The 18,821-nt window shown below is 41.9% G+C and overlaps 1 protein-coding gene across 4 annotated transcripts in view; it reads left to right on the top strand.

The window, feature by feature from the left end:
* Window positions 1-18,821, top strand: part of arap3 (ArfGAP with RhoGAP domain, ankyrin repeat and PH domain 3) — a 163,307-nt gene that overhangs the window by 44,535 nt on the left and 99,951 nt on the right. The gene's annotated exons all lie outside the window — the stretch shown is intronic.

Raw genomic sequence — 18,821 nt, 5'->3', positions numbered from 1 at the left:
ATGAGAAGGGGTTTCCAGATATTTAAGAAAAACATTTTCCTTGAGGGCAAGGTTGTAGCGAAGGCGCTCCATACGAATTACATTTCCAAGCTCCCTCAGCCATTGGGGGAATGTAGGGCTAGACTGAGATTTCCATTGTTGTAGAATGAGGCGTTTAGCGAGTAGAGTGCAGAATGAGATGGCCTGAGCAGTAACCACACTGCTCAGGCCATCTCATTCTGCACTCTACTCGCTGTCTATGGCAGGGTTCACAGATAGCCCAAATATGGCAAGAAGAGGGTCTGGTACTATTGGTATATTATAGGACTTTGATATATTGTCGAATATGAGAGCCCAGAAAGAGTGTAGGCTGGGGCATAGTGTACCTGTGTCCTGTTTGCACTTATTGCACAGGGGGGAAATATCAGGATATATAGCATTGAGCCTTGATTTGGTGTAGTAAAGTCTATGTACAGTCTTGAATTGTATGAGCCGGTGTCTGGCATTCATGAAACTGTTGTGTATCTTATGTAGAATTGCCTTCCATGTATCATCTGTGATTTGGGCACCAAGCTCTTCTGCCCAAGCCCTTCTAAATTTAGGATCGGACAATACAGAGTGGGCCTGCAGGAGTGAATATAGAGTTGAGATGGATCACCATTGGTGATAATGGAGGCTTGGGGTTGAGTATAGATGATATTGATCCAATTTATACATTTTTTGCCAAAGCCGAATTGGTTGATAGCATAAATTCCCATTCTATATGGTCGAATGCTTTTCTGCATCCAAAGCGATGATAACACACTCCTCTTTGTGGTCATGATACATTATGTTGAAGAGACGGCGTAGGTTAGAGTAAATATGGCGGCCAGGTACAAAGCCTGATTGGTCAGGGTGTATTAGTTTGTGAATGTGCTTACACAGTCTTTTGGACATCACCTTACTCAGGATCTTCATTTCCATTTGGAGCAGGGATATGGGGCGGTAGGAAGACATATTTAGAGGGTCCCTGTCTTTTTACAGTATAACAGCTATGTTTGCCTGGTAAAGTGTGTTCGGCAGTTTAGAGGTTTCTTTTGAATGCCTCAACATCCGTAGAAGTAAGGGGCCGATTTTTGACAAGTATGATTTATAGAATTTAACATTAAACTCGTCTGGCCCAGGGGCTTTGTTATTTGGGAATTGCATAGTAGCAGATGTAATCTCCTCTAGGGTTATCTCAGCCTCTAGGGCCCGTACTGCTTCAACATCCAGTGTTGGAAGCTGCAATTTTGTTAGAAATTCATTGAGACTTTCTGGAGTGACAGAACATTTAGATTTTTATAAGTCTTTGTAAAATTTTGCAAAGCATTTGTTAATCTCACCTGGGGACGTTATTAGTTTGGCATTATTGTATTAGATTTTATGGATAGCGCGGGAAGCTTGTGTATGCCTTAGTCGTCTAGCTAAAAGGCTATGTGGCTTGTCCCCCAATTCAAAGTATTTCTGTTGTGTTTTGCAGAGCATGGAGCCAACACGTTTTGTTAATATGGTGTTATGTTCAAATTTCAACTTGGTGATTGCTTCCAGAGTTGCACCAGAGGGGTTTGCTTTATAAGAGTTTTCAAGGTTTTCTAAGTCCCGATTTATTTCTCTAAACCGATTATTTTCTTTTCTTTTCTTATTAACTACAAATGACATCATGTGGACTCTTGTAACTGCCTTCAGTGATTCCCATAGGACGGAATAACTGACCTCACCGTTTTCGATAATGAAGTGGGAGATGTGTTTGTCTAGGTAAATTTGAAATTCTGTATCTTTTAGTAGCATTGCATCTTTTAGATTCTTTTAGTTTGACCCAATATGTGAAGCAGCCCAGCCATGACAAAGGGACAAACTTGACCTTTTGCTCACCCATAGTTTCTGTGTGTGGTTTTCTTACACATAATGACCACATTACATCAATCCTTGCTGCCCTTCACTGGTTACCTGTGAGTTTTAGAATTGATTTTAAGATTTTACTGCTTGTTTTTAAAGCCTTGAATGGTCAGGCTCCTGCCTATATTTGTGATCTGCTTACTACTTTTGAGCCTGATTGCCGCCTAATGGTTCCAAAATCTCGACTTGTCACTAAAGGTGATCGGGCCTTTGCTTTTCATGCCCCTCGGCTATTGAACTCCCTGCCTAGAGATCTCAGGCAGGCTAACTCAGTATCCTCTTTTAAATCCCTTCTAAAAACTCAATTTTATCTTATGGCTTTTTCTTAATTGTTAGTATTGTTGTACTATTTAAATTATTTTATATGTTTCATCTTTGTTTGGATTTTTAACTCATTATATTATCTGTTTTATTGTAAAGCACTTTGTAACTTGTTTTTGAAAAGTGCTATATAAATAAAGTTATTATTATTATTAAATCGCCAATGAGCCTTTTTGGATGTTTGTTCACCTAACTTTAACCTCATCGACAGTGGGGCGTGGTCAGATATTAAAATGGGGTGGTACATAATTATATCAGCTATTGACATCAGTTTTGAATCTAGCAGGAAGTAGTCTATTCGAGAATATGCTTTGTGGACTGGGGAGAAAAAGGAGTAGTCTCTGTCGATCGGTGCCTCCATATGTCTACTAAATTTAAGCTTTCCATTAATGTTTTTAAGTGTACGCTTAAGTTTGATTTTTGAAGCGTTTTAACAAATTGTTTGTCCAGGAGAGGATCCATTTTACAATTAAAATCTCCACCAATCACAACATTATCACACAGGTTTGGTATGCTGTTGAAAACCTTTTGAAAGAAGAGTGGGCTGTCAAAGTTGGGGCCATATACATTTACAAGTGTAATCGGAATAGAGTTTTAAGAGCCAGATACAATTAGGAACCTCCCTTCAGGGTCAGCAACGGTGGATGAATGGATAGAGGGGACATTTTTCCTGAACAAAATTGCCACTCTTCTTGCTTTGGCACCAAAGATAGCCTGTTATATCTGGTCTATCCAGCTGACCTTCAATTTGTTTTTAAATGTATATTTGACATTGGTTTCTTGCAGAAATAGTATGTCTGCTGACAAGGATTTCAAATGTGAAACTTTGGAATGTCATTACATGACCCAAGCCTCTCACATTCCAGCTCACCATCTTATATCCCTCCCACTGTGCATCAGTTGCTGGTGTCTTATGTGGTATCATAAAACACGTATAAAATGTACAGGTTGCCAAAAAAAAAGAGGAAAAAAAAGGGGAAAATAGCAAAAAACTTACAAGAACTAACAGCCACAGTATAACTGAATAACTACCCTAAACGTAGTATCCTTCCTTATTAACAAGCTTGGGGTGTCTAGGACACACAGTGAACTAAGGAGACCAGCTCTGGCCAAGTATAACTCCGCATGACAGTATAATATTAATGGTAACACAGTTCATTTTAATTTTCAGCCCCAGCAAATATTCTTAATAAGAGATTAACAGATGAATGGTATGTTATGGATAAGTAGTGCGCATGCGCCACAGTGTATGCTGCCTGTTTCAGTCACTTCTGCTTACTTTAACTTTGTTTTCAACTTTTCTCCTTTTTTATTTTATCTTACTTTTTCAGTTTTTACGTAGTTATTTATTAGGCTATGTCCTCTCTAAACATGCTTGTGTGGAGAGTTTTTGTTGTTTCGTTTGTGGTGGAATCGCTTTTTTTTATCTTCCACTCGACTGTCGCTCAGCAACACCGAATTGTTTACTCCAGGGATTAGCTGATAGAGCTGAAGCCGGCTGGCTTGGCTACAGTGATGGAGAATATCCCTGATGAACTTGAGATGGAGATGCAGAGGGAAAAGATCACTGTGGCGGAGGAAAGGAGCGAAACACAGGAGACTTATGGAGAGGAAGACATTCAAGCTGTGTCTCCCACCATAGTGCTCTCATCATGATCTCGGGGGACTTCAACCATGTCTCCATTAAAAAGACACTCCCAAAATTCGCCCAGTATGTGACCTGTAAAACCAGAGAGGAGAAGTGTATGCTAATGCAAAGGACGCATACACCTCCATGTCCCTTCCCCCGCTGGGAAGATCAGACCACAACTTGGCACTTCTCACCCCCTGCTATGTGCCTCTAGTGAAGAGGCTGCCTGTTACCACGAAGACAGTCAGTGCGTTTACATGACACTAAGAAAACCGAATTACTGTGTTAGTCCGACTATGATCGGATCTTTAAGATGCATGTATACACCTTAGTCTGACTAAAATCGGGCCGGATCGGATTTCTCATAGTCGAATTAAAGCACCCAGATTATTCAATTGATAGTCGGATCGGATCGGATTTTGCGCACTGCACAGGCGCGAGATTTTTCCCCGGGGCCGTGAGATGGAAGTAGAAGGACGGCGGCGGCGGCAAGCAAGAGCGCCATTGTGCATCTAGTTTGTGTAATTATCATGTACACCATATACGAAATGTACAAAGATGTAGCTTCGTCTCGCTCTTCGTACGCCATCTTTCTTGAATGCTGAGGCTGCTGGTGACGTAAAGAGGTCAGCCGAAGGTGGTTCTGTTACCACTAGTTGAAATGGTTACAGCACCACCTAGTGTACCGGGGTATGACATGCTCCGGCCCAATAATCCGATTTTCTCACCGGCATGTATACTTGGATAATTGCAGTTTTCTGATTGAGTAGCATAGTCGAACTATGGCTGTAATCTGACTAAGCTGTGCATGTAAACGCACTGAGTGAGGATATGGTCAGAGGACTGCTATGAGGCACTGCAGGGCTGTTTTGAGGTTAACTAACTAATGTTCAAGATGGCCGCGACGGGGTTGGCGTAAGTGTCTGCTTGAGCCTCAGTCTGCATTATTAATTAGTCCTGCTTGGCCTTGAAGACCTTTACCTCCTGCTTTGTCATCTCTGATTGCTATCCTGTTGCGATCAGCGTATTACGGACCTAAAACTCCACATCAAAGGGGTGCTTTTTGCCGTAATTTGTGAGATCGTCATGTCCTTTGTCAATAAAGGAGCACCGGTCTCTAATCAGACCATCTGGGACGCTATACAGTAAATGAAATCCGATATGCTCTCCCAAATCGACTCAAAAATGGATCATATTCAAACAAGTTTAAATACTATACATGGATCGCTGTCAACACTTGGAGATCAAATTTCAGAGCTTGAACAAAGAGTCAGCTCTAATGAGGACAATATATCTGACCTGGAAAAACGTGTCAAAACCCTGGAGAAAGAAAACTCCTACCTGAAGGACAAGGTGGAAGACGCCGAGAATCGAAGTCGGTCCTCAAATCTTCGCTTCTTACATATTCCTGAGCGAGCTAAGGGCCGGGACATTCTGGGATTCATGAACCAGCTGATCCCACGTCTCCTCGGTAAGGACAACTTTCCAACTCCACCAAACATTGAGTGAGTTCATCGTTCTCCTACAGCACGCCGGCAAGATTTCGGAGTTGGTCCAAGGCCAATCCTGGTGAAATTCCTTAATTATCAGGATAAATTGAAGATCCTCCAACTTGCTCAGGTGAAAAAGGAACTGACGTTCAATGGAGTGCGAGTCCACATCTACCCGGACTTCAGTGCTGTGTTACTACAGAAACGTCAGCAGTTTGATCCCATCAAAAAAAAGCTCCGTGATCTGGATATCAAATACTCTCTTTTGTATCCTGCCACGTTGAGAGTTATTATCGATGGTAAACCCTCACTGTTTGCTAGTCCTGATGATGCTGATGCATTCTTGCGTGACATCCCCATGAATTCTCCATAAGTCCACCTGGGATAAATTCTCCTCACTTCGCTTCTTCTTAGAACTGTTTCTCTTGCTCCTGTCACTGACTTGTATTGATGGGGCAGCATGCTTATTGAGTCACTATCTGGTGCACAGACTTTATCTCAGGGATCTTGTGTCCTCATACAATGAGATGGTGGAAAATGCCAGATCTGACTATATTCGCCAACTGGTAACAGTGAATAAGAAAAACCCCAAAGTGTTTGACACGATCAATTCTCTTGTTTGTCCTGCTGCTCCAATTACCCCTGTCTTTTGTGAAGCTGACAGCAATGCATTGTTGAGATTTTTCACTAACAAAATTAAGATGATCAAGGATCAAATCCCTCCCCTTTTGTGTGGAACCCCTGCTCTCATTGAGCCTGTCTCCAGCTTGTGGTCCTCATTTAAGTCTGTGACTCTGGCTGATATCTCAGCACTGGTGACCAAGATGAAACCCTCCTCTTGCTCATCTGACGTCCTTCCGTGTAGGCTCTTTGTGAAAGTGTTTGATGTAATTGGCCCCTGGGTTACCCAAATGGTTAACCTCTCCCTTTCTTCAGGTGTTTTTCCCAATGCATTTAAGCATGCCATAGTGGAGCCTTTACTCAAAAAGACAGGCTTAGACCCGATTGACCTCAGTAATTTCAGGCCTATTTCAAAGCTCCCACTCTTGTCCAAGATCTTAGAGAAGGTGGTCTCTGAACAGCTGTCATTATTCCTGGATCAGAATAACATCCATGAGAAGTTTCAGTCTGGTTTCCGCAAACATCACTCTACGGAGACAGCCTTACTGAAAGTGTCCAGTGACATTATGATGTCTGCTGATTCGGGAAAGTGCACTGTTCTAGTTCTCTTAGATCTGTCCTCAGCATTTGACACAGTCGACCACCAGATCCTGCTGAGAAGACTGAGGGATGAAGTAGGACTGTCAGGGTCAGTTTTACATTGGTTCTCGTCATACCTATCTGGGCGTAGCTTTAGTGTCACAGCTAATCAAATAAGGTCTGAGTCAGCGGATCTGTTGTGTGAAGTCCCTCAAGGTTCTGTTTTGGGTCCTGTATTATTTTTGTTATATTTGATCCCCTTGGGAAAAATCATCCAGAGATTTTATGATGTTTCGTACCACATATTTGCTGATGATATTCAGCTTTACTGCTCTTTTAAGCCAACTGAGCTCCAGAGGCTAAATTCCTTAGTTCATTGCTTGATGGAGATTAAACAATGGCTAAGTGATAACACCTTGCAGCTAAATGTGGACAAAACAGAAACACTGGTTATTGCCTCTGATGACTCAATTCCAGGGTTGAGCCAGTACTTGGGTGACTTAGGCCAGTCTGTTAAACCGAGCCTTAGAAACCTGGGTGTTGTATTGGACAAAGACATGTCATTAGTGCAACACTGCAAACAACTGACTAAAAACTGTTTTTTCCAACTGAGGAAAATCTCTAAACTAAGGAAAATGGTGTCACAAAATGATTTAGAGCTGATCGTTCATGCATTTGTGTCTTCGCGTTTAGACTATTGTAATAGTTTGTTTTCATGTCTGAACAAGAAGGAGCTGTCTCGCCTGCAGTTAGTGCAAAACTCTGCAGCAAGAATTCTGACCCGCTCTAATAGGAGGACACACATATCCCCTATTCTTAAAGCTCTTCATTGGCTGCCAGTTTCCTCGAGGATCAATTTTAAAATTCTGGTTTTAACTTTCAGAGCTATACATGGTCAGGCTCCACCTTACATCAGTGATCTGATCCAGCCTTACACCCCAGCTCGGGCTCTGAGGTCTGTGGATCAGAATCTGCTGATGGTTCCCCGCACTCGTTTCCGGACCAGAGGAGACAGATCCTTCCAGGCTGTTGCTCCCAGGCTTTGGAACGATCTTCCGCTCTCTCTGCGTTCGATAGAGTCTGCTGACTCCTTCAAAAGGCAACTTAAGACTTATTTATTTGTGCAGGCTTTTGCTTAATTGTCTTGGGGCTTCTATGATTGCCACTGAGTTGTCTTGGCTTTTTAAGTTTTAAATGTGTATGTACTTTTTTAACTGTGCATTGTTTTTGTTGTTAAAGCGCTTTGTGACCCTGGTCTGTGAAAGGCGCTGTACAAATAAAGCTTACTTACTTACTTACTTACATGGACTAATAACTGACTTTGTTTAAGAAACTTCTGCGGCATCTGGTGGAACTATTCTGCAGAGTGAACTACTTTTCTTCTTCTGTTTGTTTGCCGTAAACCACAACGTAAGGCATCAAGATGACGCAATGAACTGTCGCAAAGACTGTAGTAAAGTCATGCCACGAATACGACAGGCGATATCCTTGGTTACATTTGTTTACTCTGAAAGCCTATTTTGATGGGAAGTGAATGAATGCTGAACATAGGTTATGTGTGTAGGTGTACCCATATATATAGCATATGACTGTGTGGACGTGTGTATGTATAAGCATACATATGATAATGTGTGCGTGTGTGTATGCATGTGTAGTCATTTGTGTGTGTATGTGTGTGGGCTTATATTTATACATTTATTTACTTATTTATTATTATTATTATTATTATTATTATTATTATTTTCCTTTTATTACATTTTTCTTATTTATTTTTTATTATTATTTATTTTTCTTTTCTCATTTCTCCCCTATGAAACACGACCTCTGAATGTTAAACATTAGATAGATACAATATATTATTTCCAATTATTCAGGGGAATTTAAATTTAAATTAAACTATGCAATCACACTTTCCCTTGGTACTTGCAGACTGAGCTCCGCTTTGTCTTTATGTTTTTGTTAAGTTAGTTTGTCATGATTTCTATGTGTAACTTTGTGAATGTGTATGTGTGTGTGTGCGTATGCGCGTGCGTGCGCGTGAGTGTGTAGGCTCTGCTCTCCTGCCCCCTACCCCTTACCCCCTGCCCCTCTTTTTTCATATACCCATAACATGATTTGTTGATGCACTTCTGTGAATATTTGGTTTCTTTATTTGTATCTCATGTATAATTAATTTAACTAAAGGTTTACATGTTATTCATTTGAATATTAGGAGCTTATCTTCGAAAATTTATCTCTTAAGAGCCTGGCTTGCTTATAATAAACCTAATATAATTACACTCTCGGAAACATGGTTGAATAGTAATATTTCTGATAATGAAATTAAACTTGGAAACTATGTTCTGTACAGAGCTGATAGGGGTGCTAGAGGAGGAGGAGTGGCCACATATGTATGGAATTAGATTTGTGCCAAAAGAAACAAACAAAACTTCTTAAATGTCAAACAAAAACAGGAATTTAAGAGAACATAAAACTCATTTCAAAAATAAAACTTAGAACTGCAATCAAATAATTTGTCAAATAGTGTAAAATATTGGTCTTTTACTCTTCTAATAATGCATTATTTTGTTTACGGTTCCCTCTGCTGGTTTCTTTCCGCTCAGACTTTTGCGCTGACTCTCAGCTTTGCGGTCTCTCTGCAGCTCTGTCTTGTTTGCGCTCCCTGACTTTTTGTTTGCAGTTTTGGCACAAACCTCTCGGGTGGGCGGGCCTTTTCAGCAGAGCGTCCCCATTGGCAAATTAGATTTTGACTGACACAGCTCAGTACCTATGGGTAGGTAGCTTGAAAACGGAGAGAAGAAGAAGATGACGACGACAATGAAGAACAACAGTAACAACCCACAACAAGAAAAACTAATGAAGTGTAAGTAGTTATGACATACATATATTGTTCTTCAGTGTCGTTGTCATCGTCGTCATCTCTTCTTCTCTCCGTTTTAAACCCGGGGTCATTTAGCGCGCTAGCTATCTACACATAGGTACTGAGCTGTGTCAGTCAACAACTAAATTAGCCAATGGGGACGATCTGCTGAAAAGGCCCGCCCACCCGAGAGGTTTGTGCCAAAACTGCAAACAAAAAGTCAGGGAGCGCAAACGAGGAAGAGCTGCAGCAACTTTTGCAGCCTTGTCAGTCTGATGGCGAGTTATCACTTTTCTGTCATCACTAACATGCTGTTAATAATCAAAGAGGCTCTGAGGCTTTACATTTGTTCTATATGTTATAATACAAGATTTCAGCATTGAGCTCTACAATCAGGCTACATTCATGATTTTGTACAGTCAAACTAACCAAAAACTTCTTACTGATCAACATTATAAAGTTTCAGTAACCATGGTAACTCACGGTGCCAGAGGGGAGGGAGAGACGCTGGATGAAGCCGTTTACACAGATATACTGCGGACAAAGTCCAGACTACAGTTGTTATTTCACACATGTAGCACACAACAGGAGACTCTCCATTTCAGACGAGTTCTCAGGTGTTGACTAAACAACTAACTGATAACGTAGCTCCGATTCATTCAATTGCCATTCTAAAAATAGACCTCCAGTCACGTAGCGACCGTGTTTACTTTCGGTTTTAATGAAACGAAACTTAAGGAATTAACGACTCGAATCCCGCTTGAATCCCGAATCTCACGAATCTCCATGCGTACTTGGGGCGCTACAACTACTGTACTGCCACCTGCTGGGCCGGAGGGAAAACACGGGAGATTTAAGGGAAAATATGTAAACGGGAAGACGGCGGGACAGATGATCAAAATAACGGAATTTCCCGGGAAAAACGGGAGGGTTGACAGGTATGCCTTAGGGCCGTTGCTTTTCTCCATCTTCATCAATGATCTTCCCCAAGTCTGTGTGGATTGCCATATTCAATTATATGCAGACGATACTGTGATTTACTGTTCCAAGCCTGACATTTCACAGACTCAGAACAGTTTACAGGCTGATTTTGATGCTACCCAAAAATGGCTCTCCTCTAACAAACTTCTACTGAACAAGAAGAAGTCCTATAGGATGCTGTTTACTACTAGAGCTAACTCCCTGCATTTGAATAATTGGTTGGTTAATTTTCTAGACGGGACACCTCTTGAGAAAGTGGAGGAAGCCCAGGCCCCTGCTGGCTCTCCTGCTGACTGTTTCCAGCCACCACCACTTCTGACCCCCCCTCCTCCTCCTGATAGCACCTCATCCAACTTGATGAGCCCCTCACACCCATCCCCCACTCCACACATCTCCTCTGGCTCCCATGCTACCTGCCCTCCTCTCACTTTGGACTTCAACTCTCCCCCTCCTCAACCTGCACTCTTTACACCGCTACATGTAAGGGGACAGCTGAGCAAACTCCACGCCGGTAAGGCTGCAGGCCCTGGTGGTGTCAGTCGACGGGTTCTCAGAGCCTGCGCCGAACAGCTCTGTGGAGTACTTCACCGTGTCTTCAACATGAGCCTGAGCCTCCAGAGGGTCCCTGTGATATGGAAGATGTCTTGCCTCGTTCCAGTGCCAAAGACGCCGCAGTCCAGTGGTCTCTCAGACTACCGAACGGTGGCACTTACGTCACATATCATGAAGACCCTGGAGAGACTCGTCCTGGAGCAGCTCAGGCCTATGGTCAGACCGCACCTGGATCCCCTTCAGTTCACCTACCAGCCCCGGATTGGAGTTGAGGATGCCCTAATTTACCTGCTGGACCGTGTCTACGCCCACCTGGACAAGCCAGGGAGCACTGTGAGGGTCACGTTCTTTGACTTCTTCAGTGCTTTCAATACCATCAGACCTGCTCTACTGGGTGACAAGCTGACGGCGATGCTGGTGGATCCCCCCCTTGTGTCCTGGATTGTGGATTACCTCACTGGCCGACCACAGTACGCTGGCGGCACTGTGTGTCTGATACAATTGTCAGCAACACCAGGGCCCCATAAGGGACTTTCCTCTCTCCTTTCCTATTCACCCTTTACACCATGGACTTCAGCTACCAGACAGAGTCTTGCTATCTACAGAAGTTTTCTGATGACTCTGCTGTTGTTGGATGTATCAGCAAGTGTGAGGAGGCTGAATACAGGGCTGTGGTTGACAACTTTGTCTCATGGTAGAGACTGAACCACCTGCAGCTCAACACAACAAAGACAAAAGAGCTGGTAGTGAGTCTGAGGAGAACGAGGACACCAGTGACCCCAGTTTCCATCCTGGAACATAACGTAGACATTGTTGAACACTATAAGTATCTGGGTGTGTTCATCGACAATAAACTGGACTGGACTATGAACACTGAAATCATTTACAAGAAGGGACAGAGCCGCCTCTATTTTCTGAGGAGGCTCCGCTCCTTTAACATCTGGTGGCCAGTGCTATTCTGTTTGCTGTCGTGTGCTGGGGCAGCAGACTGAGAGTAGCCGATGCCAACAGACTCAACAAGCTGATCAGGAAGGCCAGTGACGTTGTGGGGGTGGAGCTGGACTCTTTGACAGCAGTGCTAGACAGGAGGATGCTGTCGAAGGTGGGGGCGATACTGCAGTACGGCTCTCACCCTCTCCACAACGCTCTGGTCGAACAGAGGAGCACCTTTAGCCAGAAAGTGATTGCTCCTAAATGCACCACTGAGCGCCACAGGAAGTCATTGTTACCTGTGGCCATTAAACTGTAAAACTTCTCCCTCTGATGATCGGACTCATTGGACCATTTATAAAACAAAACAAACACTATAACTACTCATTATTATTTCATTTATAATGCTACAACCATTTCATTGTATATTGTACATATCACAGATTGTCTACTCTGCTATTTTGTTATTTATTTTCTTTTATTCCATTATCTACTTTAATATTTCATTTTCTTTTATTTCAATGTCTATCTTAATATTTTATTTTATTTTATTTGAATGGCTATCTTAATATTTTATTTTGTTTTATTTAATGTCAACTTTGATATTTTATTTTATTTATTTCATTGTCTACTTTAATATTTCATTTATATCTTCATCTTTATCTCTTGTTTCCATTCATGCTGTATTTTCTATTTCTATTTTGCATGGAGCATTGGAACAAAAGCAATTTCCCCCCTGGGATTAATATAGTATTCTGAATCTGAATGTTATTGCTGGGGCACTGGAGCAAAATAGTTTCCCGACTTTCACACTTATTGTCCAACACTTATTATCATTATCTTTGTTTTACTTCTTTAAATTGTGGAACACATTATTACCGTAATTGGCCTCCACTCACGGGGAGTGGAGTAGGAGGTTGATAGTCCTACAGTTCTGGGACACTCAGATGCAGTCTAGTCCTGGTAAAGAGACTCGTGGTGTGAAGCGAGGAAGCGGTCGGCATCAGCTGGCTCGGAGAATGTACGGGAAGGGCCATCTACCATCATCCTGAAGCGGGCGGGATAAAGAAAGCAGTAGCGGATTTTAGCCACCTCCCGGACCCTGTCGAATTGCTTTCTTTGGCGCATAGTCTCTTGAGTTAGGTCTGGAGAAAAGAACATCTTTTTGTTGTTGTATTGGATGGGATGGTTCTCGCTGGCCAACCTTAGGATGAGGTCCCGGGATTACGGATGGTGAAGATCCTCCTTGGCAGGGGCGAAAATCTCATTTCATAGTTGGGGGGGGGGGGGGGGGGGGGGGGGGGACAATAAACAGTACAATTTTAGAGAATAATTCCAGGGGGGGACAAGGAAAAAAAGTTGTAGCCTGTCTTTTATACAGCATCTTTTACCGCAATTTGACGCTTTAGTCTCTCTACCTCTCCAACAGGCAGGCAGAAGACCTTTCTTGGCGCTGGCTGAGTCCACCTGCACATGTCTAGATTTAAAACAAAATGATTGAAATCAAATTAACATGTACACATGCAATAAGTAAAACTAATTATCAGGCAAACATCTAAGTTTAGAATAGAATAGAATTACTTTAATGATCCCAGACTGGGAAATTATTATTATTATTATTTATTATTTATGTTTATCAGATTTCTCATAATCAGATAACTGCCCTTTTCCAGATGAAAGATATCAGATTGTGCTATTTTCTCTCTCTCTCTCTCTCTCTCTCTCTCTCTCTCTCTCTCCCTCTCTCTCTCTCCCTCTCTCTCTCTCTCTCTCTCTCTCTCCCTCCCTCTTGCGGTGTTGCACTGTTAGACAGAGACTGCAACATTTGACTCAGAAATGAAAAAATCTGTTTTAAAAACAAAGTAGATACAGTATCTACTAGTTAACTGAACATATTTCAAGACAATTAACTCTGGATAACTGGACAAAACCTTACTGGAAATAAATCTAAAATGTCAGTAATATCTGATTCTGACATTTATATCCAGACAGTCTTTTAGAATGACAAAAATAATTATTACTGCTCTTGTCCTGTCCTCTCCTCTCTGTCTGTGGCTATCACTGTCTGTAGCTTTTAACTTAGCCTAACAGCACTTGTAATTGAGTAGGCTTTTGAACAATGCAGGATAAATGTTGTAGACAGCCTGGACATGGCACTTTTTGTAAATGGGATGTGTGTTGTTGTAACTTATGCAACTATGTCTGTGTGGTATACACACCTCTTACCCCGCAAAGCCCACACGCTGCTGCAGCTGCTAGCTCCACCCGTTGGAAAGAGTGTGGGGTGGACTCAACCATTTCTAGGAATGGGAAGGGGGGGGGGCACCGCTTACATTGCACTTTCAATAAATGCTACTGAATTGTTCAACAATTATTAATTGTGTCTCAAATTATTCTAGGGGGGTACAGCTTTACTGGAGGGGGGGACATGTTCCCCCTGTCCCCCCTGGGATTTCCGCCTATGCTCCTTGGTCTCTGTGACATTTGACTGGAGCTCTTGTATTTGGGTTGATAGACTGACAAATTTGTCCTCTAGGTTTTTATTCAGATTGCCGATTACGGAGAGCAGGTCAGATGGCGACGGCTTTTTAGACATTGAAAGCTTCTTCTTCTTAGTTGCAGGTTTAGGAGCCATGGTGTAGGGATTTAATCGTAAAGCGTGGGAAAAAATGTGTTTTAGTTCGGCTACTGGCGGAGCTATCTAAAAAACACGTCTACTCCATTTCGTGTATAGTCACACCCCCCCTGCCTGGTTTATTTTTGACGGAAGATGCAACAAGCTACACAGAGCAGATCGCGCCAACAGGAAGTCAGTGACACAGGAACAGCATAGATGTCAATTTTCAAAATAGAACACCTTGTACAGGCTCCAGATTGTATAAAAAACGAAAAAATGACTAGATCAACAAACATTTGCTATTAATGTTCTAAAATCAAAATGTTGTGTGTGTCTGTTCAGAACATGGTGGCTTATGGTATGTTGGCAATTGTCATTTTTACCCCAAGCATTTTTTTAGGCATAAGGTTTTAAAACCTTATAAATCTGCTGGTAAATCGAAAATCGATAAAGGGGGGTCCAAGGGGTCATGTGGGTCATGTAACTTAAAATAACCCTGCTCGTAGTGTATTGTAAGAAACCTGAGAAAACCCTGCCTGAATAAACTCAGTCCAATGCATACAATTTAAAGGTGTATTTACTGATTATTTTAATACAGTTATAAAAAAAAGACAATTGTAGTAGGGAGAGAAGGAAGATAACTGGATAAAATGGAGTTGTGGAATTAGAAATGTCACAGTTATGGTTAAGGCGTCCTGCAACAATGTTTTTTTGGGAGGTGTGCATAGGTGTGTCGGGGCAGGGTGGTGCTCCCATTGGGCCATCCCCCCTGTTAAAAATTAACAAATCACCTACTGCACAAATGTAATAACTATCACGTTTGCAGGGATTCATTACGTTTGTTGGGACGTGAAAATCTTTATTGTAATAACTTCCCACAAATGTAATAATACAATGAATTAAAGCTGCAAGCAGCTATGAATGGGCCATCGCAGTCCATGCGCGTCAGGGTGTGCTGCTGTCGGGGCATGCCGCGTACCCGGCCCTATTGCCCGATCTCTTAACTGTCTGTGTTTCGGACAGTGCAGGAAGGGGTTAAATGTCATTTCCTGTGTGGAACATGTGGCGCTGTGACTATGACTTGGCCTATTTGTTCAGGGCTGGACTCTCATCAAACATGTGAAGTTTGGTCCAGATAGGAATGAGGAAATAGTTCCTTTATGATTTGGTGGCCTGCTCCTGCCGGTATTAAGTAATGTTAGGGGTGTGCATTGGCACTGCCCTCACAATTCCATTCGATTACGATTCACCAGGTAATGATTCGATTCAATTCAATTCTACGATGCATTGCGATGCATCAAAATTCTACTGCACACAACAAGGCAAACTTTTCATCAGTCATGAGGCAATACAAGCAGTCCGATAATGAACAACAGATTTTATTGGCTGCTATGTGTGTATTATCACTCTCCCGTTTCCCCAGGTGTTCCCCTCTGTTAATCCAAACCCGCGGACAGTTTATAATCATATAGATGCTGTTGTAATGTGTGATTGAGATCCTGACCCACCAAACATCCTGGAAAGTGACGAAGTTACATTTTTCGCGTTAAATTACATAATTATACATAATCACCATCAGTAAACAGGACACTGTCTGACTCTGTCACTCGCGGGGACGGAGGCTGTTTTCTGGGGGAAAGTTTCCTGAAGTCTCGGTCCGGAGGGCTGACGGTCGCGGTGATTTATTTTCATCACAAACACTCGATGAGTTAAAGTTTTTTGCCGGTGACAGACGCTGTTTTTTGAGCAAAAATGTGAGGAAGAGTAGGGAGGACAGGCGGAGGAAGGACAGGAGGACAGACGCTTCTCCATGTACAGCTGTGGTATTTGTTTTCCTCATATAAGTTGCCAAAGACAGTTACAGTTACTACGTTACTTTTGTTTGGTCCTGTAACGTTGCTTTGTGGGACATTTCTCTGTATTTAGTTGAGTGAAGGACCTGTGCAGTTATCAGACTGCACAACTGACACGCTCCTGCTCCGCGCCTCCGGATTATCCGTTCACACTGGGACGACTCACCAATAATGCGGCCCTGATACTACCTCCAGAGGCGGATTTCCCCCCTCTCCTCATCTGAAACTTTCACACAGAGGAGGTGCGGAGAATTGGCGCAGGATCCCCGCATGCAAACGGCAGTGTGAAAGAGGCTACTGTTGTTGTTATGCTAGCTAGTGCTGCCGCTTAGCATGTAGCTACAGGCTGCGCATGTCATTGCAACGTTGCTCCGGAAATGCCCCCGAAAGTAATTGAAACTTCACAACTTTATTGTCCACTCAAGGCCAAAAAATAAACAGTGACATAATCGATTATGGCACGTTGCCGCATCGATGCTGAATCGTGCATGTCCCGCATTGCGATGCATCGCCGAATCGATTATTGTTGACACCACTAAGTAATGTATCATCATGGGGGGGGGATGATGATCATCTCTCTCGCTCTGTCTGCAGTGCTGCGCATCATTACCTGTGTGAATATGTCACATCAAAGTGAGTCGGAAGCAGCAGCAGCCCATTCCTAGACGTGGTCTTACATGAAGAAAATTAATTTTGGGCTGTTTTGGGTTTTTATGTGGAATTATATGAAGGTAGATTTGTGTCTTTATTATTCAATCAAAAAAAGTTTGCTTCAATCAAAATATATATTTTCAATAAAAAAAACCCTTTTCAATCAAAGAAAAAAAGTTCTTAAATGCAAAAATATGGTTGAGACTCAAAAAAATGCATTTGAACACTGTTTTTCTTTGATTAAAAATGTTTTCTTAGATAGAAGTAAAGGGTTTTTTGTTTGAAGCAACTTTTTGATTGAAGTAATGTTGTTTTGTGTTTGGGCCATATTATGGGTAGGACATTTGTGTCTTTATAATTCAATCAAAAAAGAAGTTGCTTCAAACAAAAAAAAAATATTTTCCATAAAAAAATCACATTTTTCAATCATAGAAAAAAAGTTTTTGAATGCAAAAAAATATTTGAGACTCAAAAAATTGCATTTGACCACTTTTTTTGATTGAAAATGTTTTCTTTGACTGAAGTAATCTTTTTTGTATTTGGGCCATATTATGGGTAGGACATTTGTGTCTTAATTATTCAATCCCAAAAAAGTTGCTTCAATCAAAAAAAATATTTTCAATCAAAGAAAAAACTGTTCAAATGCAAAAATAAAATTGAATCCCCCCCTAAAAAAAAAAAAAATTATTTGAAGTGATTTTTTTTTGAATGAAGTGAAAAAAGTTTTGAAGTCGTTTTTTTTTTTTTTTTTGATTGAATTATTTTGACACAAACATCCCGCAGTGGGCGGTTGCTTCCCCATTGGTCAGACATGTTTGAGTGACAAGTGTCTACACCAACTACGTCTTTCTGACAAGCAAGTCATGGCCACCAGCAAGCCAGTGAGCAGTGGTGGATTTAAAATGAGCATAATATTAGCATACTAGACAATTCCCCGCCGGGAAATCGCGAATAGCTTCAGAAATGTGGAAATGGCAGCAAGTTAAAAAAGGGTGCAGTTTTGAGATTCCTCCTCCCGATTTACATTGGAGTAAATGGAGCATTTCAGAGCTACTCTTGTTGGTTAGCGGTCGATAATTCAAAAACAGTAAATCCTACCGATAAAGTAGACACACTGGGAGAAAGAAGACAAGTGGGGCTACAACTCTGGAAAATATCACTGTTCTTGAGCCTAATTTGTGGCCAGGATCGTCACGGAAAGAGAAAATTTCTGAGCAAATTTGTGAGTCTCTCTCACTCTGTCAGTTGGCCCTCTCCACTCTGCTGCACGAACATTCCGCCATACACAATCATTGAAAACCCTGAATTTTTCCAAGATCACTCACTGTCATTCAAGGATCACAGTTCAAAAACTACACATCATAGCAAAAAAGTTCAAATACAACTTAAATACTCAGGACTTGTGCCTACATTTTAAAGCTGGAATGGTGTTTCTAGCTGAATGTATGCCAGAGCAGGAGATGTTTGAAAAACATCGCAGATTTGCGAGTTTTTTGACCTCATCCCATTCATTCCTTATGGGAAGTGTCTCGCAGCTGTTCGCGTCTTACGACGCGAAAGATTAATATTCTAGAAAACTGAATTATAGCATACAGAGTCCGATCAAGCCGCACATTGAATGAGTGAAAAAATGATCGTTTAATGTAGTTTAAATGTTGGGAAATATACTGTGTGTGTGCGTCTGTGTGCATGTGAGAGCACGCTTAAGCAGCTCTGTGTGTGTGTGTCTACATGTCGCTCTGTCTGTCTGTCCGTCTGTCTGTCTGATGTGTGTCTCCTGTCTGTCTGTCTGTCTGATGTGTGTCTCCTGTGTGTCTGTCTGTCTGTCTGTCTGATGTGT

Source organism: Sparus aurata, chromosome 18 (assembly GCF_900880675.1).
Source record: "Sparus aurata chromosome 18, fSpaAur1.1, whole genome shotgun sequence".
Classification (NCBI taxonomy): domain Eukaryota; kingdom Metazoa; phylum Chordata; class Actinopteri; order Spariformes; family Sparidae; genus Sparus; species Sparus aurata.
This window is presented reverse-complemented; position numbering and strand designations above follow the sequence as displayed.